The following is an 8,032-nucleotide window of genomic DNA, read 5'->3' on the forward strand; positions in this document are numbered from 1 at the left end:
TGAACTTCTTTAAAGCAACTTAGGTCACTGGGTATGTGCCAGCAGGTGTGTGCATGAACGTCTTTGATGCCAACTCTGGTGCTGACTTGGAGTACTGGGTATGTGCCACTCGGTCTGTGCTGCTTTCCAATGAACTTCTTTAAAGCAACTTAGGTCACTGGGTATGTGCCAGCAGGTGTGTGCATGAACGTCTTTGATGCCAACTCTGGTGCTGACTTGGAGTACTGGTATGTGCCACTCGGTCTGTGCTGCTTTCCAATGAACTTCTTTAAAGCAACTTAGGTCACTGGGTATGTGCCAGCAGGTGTGTGCATGAACGTCTTTGATGCCAACTCTGGTGCTGACTTGGAGTACTGGTATGTGCCACTCGGTCTGTGCTGCTTTCCAATGAACTTCTTTAAAGCAACTTAGGTCACTGGGTATGTGCCAGCAGGTGTGTGCATGAACGTCTTTGATGCCAACTCTGGTGCTGACTTGGAGTACTGGTATGTGCCACTCGGTCTGTGCTGCTTTCCAATGAACTTCTTTAAAGCAACTTAGGTCACTGGGTATGTGCCAGCAGGTGTGTGCATGAACGTCTTTGATGCCAACTCTGGTGCTGACTTGGAGTACTGGTATGTGCCACTCGGTCTGTGCTGCTTTCCAATGAACTTCTTTAAAGCAACTTAGGTCACTGGGTATGTGCCAGCAGGTGTGTGCATGAACGTCTTTGATGCCAACTCTGGTGCTGACTTGGAGTACTGGTATGTGCCACTCGGTCTGTGCTGCTTTCCAATGAACTTCTTTAAAGCAACTTAGGTCACTGGGTATGTGCCAGCAGGTGTGTGCATGAACGTCTTTGATGCCAACTCTGGTGCTGACTTGGAGTACTGGTATGTGCCACTCGGTCTGTGCTGCTTTCCAATGAACTTCTTTAAAGCAACTTAGGTCACTGGGTATGTGCCAGCAGGTGTGTGCATGAACGTCTTTGATGCCAACTCTGGTGCTGACTTGGAGTACTGGTATGTGCCACTCGGTCTGTGCTGCTTTCCAATGAACTTCTTTAAAGCAACTTAGGTCACTGGGTATGTGCCAGCAGGTGTGTGCATGAACGTCTTTGATGCCAACTCTGGTGCTGACTTGGAGTACTGGTATGTGCCACTCGGTCTGTGCTGCTTTCCAATGAACTTCTTTAAAGCAACTTAGGTCACTGGGTATGTGCCAGCAGGTGTGTGCATGAACGTCTTTGATGCCAACTCTGGTGCTGACTTGGAGTACTGGTATGTGCCACTCGGTCTGTGCTGCTTTCCAATGAACTTCTTTAAAGCAACTTAGGTCACTGGGTATGTGCCAGCAGGTGTGTGCATGAACGTCTTTGATGCCAACTCTGGTGCTGACTTGGAGTACTGGTATGTGCCACTCGGTCTGTGCTGCTTTCCAATGAACTTCTTTAAAGCAACTTAGGTCACTGGGTATGTGCCAGCAGGTGTGTGCATGAACGTCTTTGATGCCAACTCTGGTGCTGACTTGGAGTACTGGTATGTGCCACTCGGTCTGTGCTGCTTTCCAATGAACTTCTTTAAAGCAACTTAGGTCACTGGGTATGTGCCAGCAGGTGTGTGCATGAACGTCTTTGATGCCAACTCTGGTGCTGACTTGGAGTACTGGTATGTGCCACTCGGTCTGCGCTGCTTTCCAATGAACTTCTTTAAAGCAACTTAGGTCACTGGGTATGTGCCAGCAGGTGTGTGCATGAACGTCTTTGATGCCAACTCTGGTGCTGACTTGGAGTACTGGTATGTGCCACTCGGTCTGTGCTGCTTTCCAATGAACTTCTTTAAAGCAACTTAGGTCACTGGGTATGTGCCAGCAGGTGTGTGCATGAACGTCTTTGATGCCAACTCTGGTGCTGACTTGGAGTACTGGGTATGTGCCACTCGGTCTGCTGCTGCTTTCCAATGAACTTCTTTAAAGCAACTTAGGTCACTGGGTATGTGCCAGCAGGTGTGTGCATGAACGTCTTTGATGCCAACTCTGGTGCTGACTTGGAGTACTGGGTATGTGCCACTCGGTCTGCTGCTGCTTTCCAATGAACTTCTTTAAAGCAACTTAGGTCACTGGGTATGTGCCAGCAGGTGTGTGCATGAACGTCTTTGATGCCAACTCTGGTGCTGACTTGGAGTACTGGTATGTGCCACTCGGTCTGCGCTGCTTTCCAATGAACTTCTTTAAAGCAACTTAGGTCACTGGGTATGTGCCAGCAGGTGTGTGCATGAACGTCTTTGATGCCAACTCTGGTGCTGACTTGGAGTACTGGTATGTGCCACTCGGTCTGTGCTGCTTTCCAATGAACTTCTTTAAAGCAACTTAGGTCACTGGGTATGTGCCAGCAGGTGTGTGCATGAACGTCTTTGATGCCAACTCTGGTGCTGACTTGGAGTACTGGTATGTGCCACTCGGTCTGTGCTGCTTTCCAATGAACTTCTTTAAAGCAACTTAGGTCACTGGGTATGTGCCAGCAGGTGTGTGCATGAACGTCTTTGATGCCAACTCTGGTGCTGACTTGGAGTACTGGTATGTGCCACTCGGTCTGTGCTGCTTTCCAATGAACTTCTTTAAAGCAACTTAGGTCACTGGGTATGTGCCAGCAGGTGTGTGCATGAACGTCTTTGATGCCAACTCTGGTGCTGACTTGGAGTACTGGTATGTGCCACTCGGTCTGTGCTGCTTTCCAATGAACTTCTTTAAAGCAACTTAGGTCACTGGGTATGTGCCAGCAGGTGTGTGCATGAACGTCTTTGATGCCAACTCTGGTGCTGACTTGGAGTACTGGTATGTGCCACTCGGTCTGCGCTGCTTTCCAATGAACTTCTTTAAAGCAACTTAGGTCACTGGGTATGTGCCAGCAGGTGTGTGCATGAACGTCTTTGATGCCAACTCTGGTGCTGACTTGGAGTACTGGTATGTGCCACTCGGTCTGCGCTGCTTTCCAATGAACTTCTTTAAAGCAACTTAGGTCACTGGGTATGTGCCAGCAGGTGTGTGCATGAACGTCTTTGATGCCAACTCTGGTGCTGACTTGGAGTACTGGTATGTGCCACTCGGTCTGTGCTGCTTTCCAATGAACTTCTTTAAAGCAACTTAGGTCACTGGGTATGTGCCAGCAGGTGTGTGCATGAACGTCTTTGATGCCAACTCTGGTGCTGACTTGGAGTACTGGTATGTGCCACTCGGTCTGTGCTGCTTTCCAATGAACTTCTTTAAAGCAACTTAGGTCACTGGGTATGTGCCAGCAGGTGTGTGCATGAACGTCTTTGATGCCAACTCTGGTGCTGACTTGGAGTACTGGTATGTGCCACTCGGTCTGTGCTGCTTTCCAATGAACTTCTTTAAAGCAACTTAGGTCACTGGGTATGTGCCAGCAGGTGTGTGCATGAACGTCTTTGATGCCAACTCTGGTGCTGACTTGGAGTACTGGTATGTGCCACTCGGTCTGTGCTGCTTTCCAATGAACTTCTTTAAAGCAACTTAGGTCACTGGGTATGTGCCAGCAGGTGTGTGCATGAACGTCTTTGATGCCAACTCTGGTGCTGACTTGGAGTACTGGTATGTGCCACTCGGTCTGTGCTGCTTTCCAATGAACTTCTTTAAAGCAACTTAGGTCACTGGGTATGTGCCAGCAGGTGTGTGCATGAACGTCTTTGATGCCAACTCTGGTGCTGACTTGGAGTACTGGTATGTGCCACTCGGTCTGCGCTGCTTTCCAATGAACTTCTTTAAAGCAACTTAGGTCACTGGGTATGTGCCAGCAGGTGTGTGCATGAACGTCTTTGATGCCAACTCTGGTGCTGACTTGGAGTACTGGTATGTGCCACTCGGTCTGTGCTGCTTTCCAATGAACTTCTTTAAAGCAACTTAGGTCACTGGGTATGTGCCAGCAGGTGTGTGCATGAACGTCTTTGATGCCAACTCTGGTGCTGACTTGGAGTACTGGTATGTGCCACTCGGTCTGTGCTGCTTTCCAATGAACTTCTTTAAAGCAACTTAGGTCACTGGGTATGTGCCAGCAGGTGTGTGCATGAACGTCTTTGATGCCAACTCTGGTGCTGACTTGGAGTACTGGTATGTGCCACTCGGTCTGTGCTGCTTTCCAATGAACTTCTTTAAAGCAACTTAGGTCACTGGGTATGTGCCAGCAGGTGTGTGCATGAACGTCTTTGATGCCAACTCTGGTGCTGACTTGGAGTACTGGTATGTGCCACTCGGTCTGTGCTGCTTTCCAATGAACTTCTTTAAAGCAACTTAGGTCACTGGGTATGTGCCAGCAGGTGTGTGCATGAACGTCTTTGATGCCAACTCTGGTGCTGACTTGGAGTACTGGTATGTGCCACTCGGTCTGCTGCTGCTTTCCAATGAACTTCTTTAAAGCAACTTAGGTCACTGGGTATGTGCCAGCAGGTGTGTGCATGAACGTCTTTGATGCCAACTCTGGTGCTGACTTGGAGTACTGGTATGTGCCACTCGGTCTGCGCTGCTTTCCAATGAACTTCTTTAAAGCAACTTAGGTCACTGGGTATGTGCCAGCAGGTGTGTGCATGAACGTCTTTGATGCCAACTCTGGTGCTGACTTGGAGTACTGGTATGTGCCACTCGGTCTGTGCTGCTTTCCAATGAACTTCTTTAAAGCAACTTAGGTCACTGGGTATGTGCCAGCAGGTGTGTGCATGAACGTCTTTGATGCCAACTCTGGTGCTGACTTGGAGTACTGGTATGTGCCACTCGGTCTGTGCTGCTTTCCAATGAACTTCTTTAAAGCAACTTAGGTCACTGGGTATGTGCCAGCAGGTGTGTGCATGAACGTCTTTGATGCCAACTCTGGTGCTGACTTGGAGTACTGGTATGTGCCACTCGGTCTGTGCTGCTTTCCAATGAACTTCTTTAAAGCAACTTAGGTCACTGGGTATGTGCCAGCAGGTGTGTGCATGAACGTCTTTGATGCCAACTCTGGTGCTGACTTGGAGTACTGGTATGTGCCACTCGGTCTGCGCTGCTTTCCAATGAACTTCTTTAAAGCAACTTAGGTCACTGGGTATGTGCCAGCAGGTGTGTGCATGAACGTCTTTGATGCCAACTCTGGTGCTGACTTGGAGTACTGGTATGTGCCACTCGGTCTGTGCTGCTTTCCAATGAACTTCTTTAAAGCAACTTAGGTCACTGGGTATGTGCCAGCAGGTGTGTGCATGAACGTCTTTGATGCCAACTCTGGTGCTGACTTGGAGTACTGGGTATGTGCCACTCGGTCTGCGCTGCTTTCCAATGAACTTCTTTAAAGCAACTTAGGTCACTGGGTGTGTGCCAGCAGGTGTGCCACTTTTCAATGCACGTCTTTGATGCCAACTTGGGTAACTAGGTATGTGCCACTGGGAATGTGCTGGTCTACAATGATGAAAAAGATCCCTTAAATTTATCTGATGCTAAACGGAATTGAACCCACGTCAAGAGGGTTCCTTAAGTACAGCCACCCGACTCATTTGCAGCCTGTGCCACAAATGCACTGGTTATGTGCCACTCTTCAATGAACCTCTTGTCAACTTGGGTCACTGAGTATGTGCCACTGAGTGTGCATGCTGCGCTACTCATCTCGAAGGCCATGCTCGGACTTCTTGGCAGTGCCACTAGATGGTACAGTGTATTCAGAAAGAAGCGCGAAAGAGAAGGCTGGTTGCCGTATGACATGTTTCTCGGTGTTCGCACGCTCGGCACGCCATGCATTTCGAAGGCCATGCACAGGCTTCGCGGTGGCGGCGCTAGATGGTGCTAGATGTTCTTAGAGAAGTGTGAAAGAGGAGTCCTGCTACAATACATGCCTCATACATAACTCGTTTGGACGGTGGCAATACGTTGTGTCACTATATCGATTCAATGTTAACGCATTACCATCCACAGTCATCATGAGACAGGTTCTGCCACAATTGTTTTTACTGTTTTAAGAATTTTGATTACTAAGTGTTCCTATTGTGGCATATAGTTACATCAAAGGTTAACTGTATCACTGACAGGTTGCTTAGTTTGCAGAAAGGGCAAGGTCTGGATTCATTATGTGCCAGTCCCAATTGTATGTTTTCTTAGTTTACTAGTGAGCAATGATAAATGAAAGATGTACCACAGGAAAACCGACTTTTCATGAGGTCTTAATTCCAAGAAATCTTTTATTTTCAGCCATTTCCATTGCCAACCTGCTAAGTGCCTGCGGCAGGTAAGGATGGTGCGGGCTAAAGCCCGTCCAACCATGTGCCACTGCTGCTCTGCGGAAACTTGTGTATAGGGGCTTTAGTGCGGCCAAGAGGTGCAACCTGGTTGAGGGAGAAGTGACCAGCTGAGAAAGAATGATGCCGAGTTCTATTATGTCAATGCTCCCCAAATGGCTATTCAATCTTGATATCATTATATTGGGCCTGGGAGGCCCAGTGTACTAAAGGAAAGCAAAAACATTGGGCCACTATGATGACTCACCGATCCGGATACCAAGTACTTGACAGACTTGGTGCTGTGAGCTGTGAAGTCATGGATGCATTGAGGAGGCCATTGATGTTTGACAATTATTTAGGAGGCGTGGGTGAATATTCGAATATGAATCAAATATTACACTAACAATTCATATTAGAAAATGAATTATTCGGTATTTTCGAATATTAAAGGCTAACCAAATATTTCGCAACAACCGACTGTTAAAGCCTGGTTACAGTTCTCCGTTTGCTAAACAAGGTATTGCAAATTATCAGAAGTGAAACAATGAGAAGCAATGCAGAAACAAAATGGGCAATGGATGCTTTGTTTTCAGTGTTGCGGCAGAAGCCTGCATGACAACTGGTAATTTTTGCGTGCAGTCTGTCAGTGTTTTTGGCAGCCAAGTTTTATCTTTTACACTACAACTAATGATGTATTTCTGCCAAGGGCCCTTTTACATGTGCCTATGGCACAAAAGTCCTTCGGCATCCTTTTCTTTTTTCCACAGCTCAGCTTACAATTTTTTTCAGCAACCATTTATTGTTTTCAGAAAGCTGGTCATAGCAGCAGCCATTCATTTTTGGAAAGCTTGTTTGCGACCAGGCTCTAAAGATGTTGTCGGGCTATTCGCCCATTTTGTTTCATGAAAGTTACTAAGCTTTTGTTTAGATCTGATCCTAATTGCTTCTGTAGTTGTCTTCTCTTTCTCCAGTAAGTACAAGTGTGGTACCTTATTATTCTGAAATAAATATTCCTGCTGTAAATAAATGCATCCGCACTTGACTATTTGACATTTGATACTTGCTATTTGTATTCAAAAAAGTTTATATTTGCCCACCTGTTATTTAGCAATTTGGCCTTTAAACTATTACATTCTTGTTGACACTAAACATTAAAGTGCTGGCTGAATACGAAGCTGTGCACATATCATAAAGCCTGCAATGTCACATTACTACATCTCTTCCTCAACCTCCAAATTGCGTGACTGCTGAATACCATATTTCCAGGCGAGGCAAACTCCAGGTCCTGGTCTTGTTCTGCCCCCTATTGCACAATGAAAACATAAAGCTGGACTTCTATACCGTACCTAGTTCTTTACTGCAGCAAAGTTGTGCTTTAGTGGTTGCTGTGGAGCTGGTTGGCTTATCGAGATGCACAAGTTGCATACAAAGTAAGGCCTGTCACACTGACGGTTATCTTTTATAAGTAAAGGGAACTGTACTGCTGTCCCATGTAACTGAATTTATAAAAATTGTGCAAACAAGTTTTTCCAGCACTTTATGAGCGTCCTTATTTTGTGTGCGTGTTAATTTTTTTTATGTGCTTTGAAAGAGTGTTCTATGGAACTAAATTGCACTTCACTAGCACATGGATTCACTGATTACAGTTGGCCATGCTGTGTAAAGCATACTGTAAAAAGGGAGTACATTTATCTCAAAGACCCCACAATTCCACACACAGTTACCTGAAGGTAAAGCAATTGGGTAATACAGTGGTGAAGGGCTGGTTTGGAAGGAGAATGCAATACACAAGTACATGAGCAACC

Source organism: Dermacentor silvarum, chromosome 1, assembly GCF_013339745.2.
Source record: "Dermacentor silvarum isolate Dsil-2018 chromosome 1, BIME_Dsil_1.4, whole genome shotgun sequence".
In the NCBI taxonomy this organism is placed as follows: Eukaryota; Metazoa; Arthropoda; class Arachnida; order Ixodida; family Ixodidae; genus Dermacentor; species Dermacentor silvarum.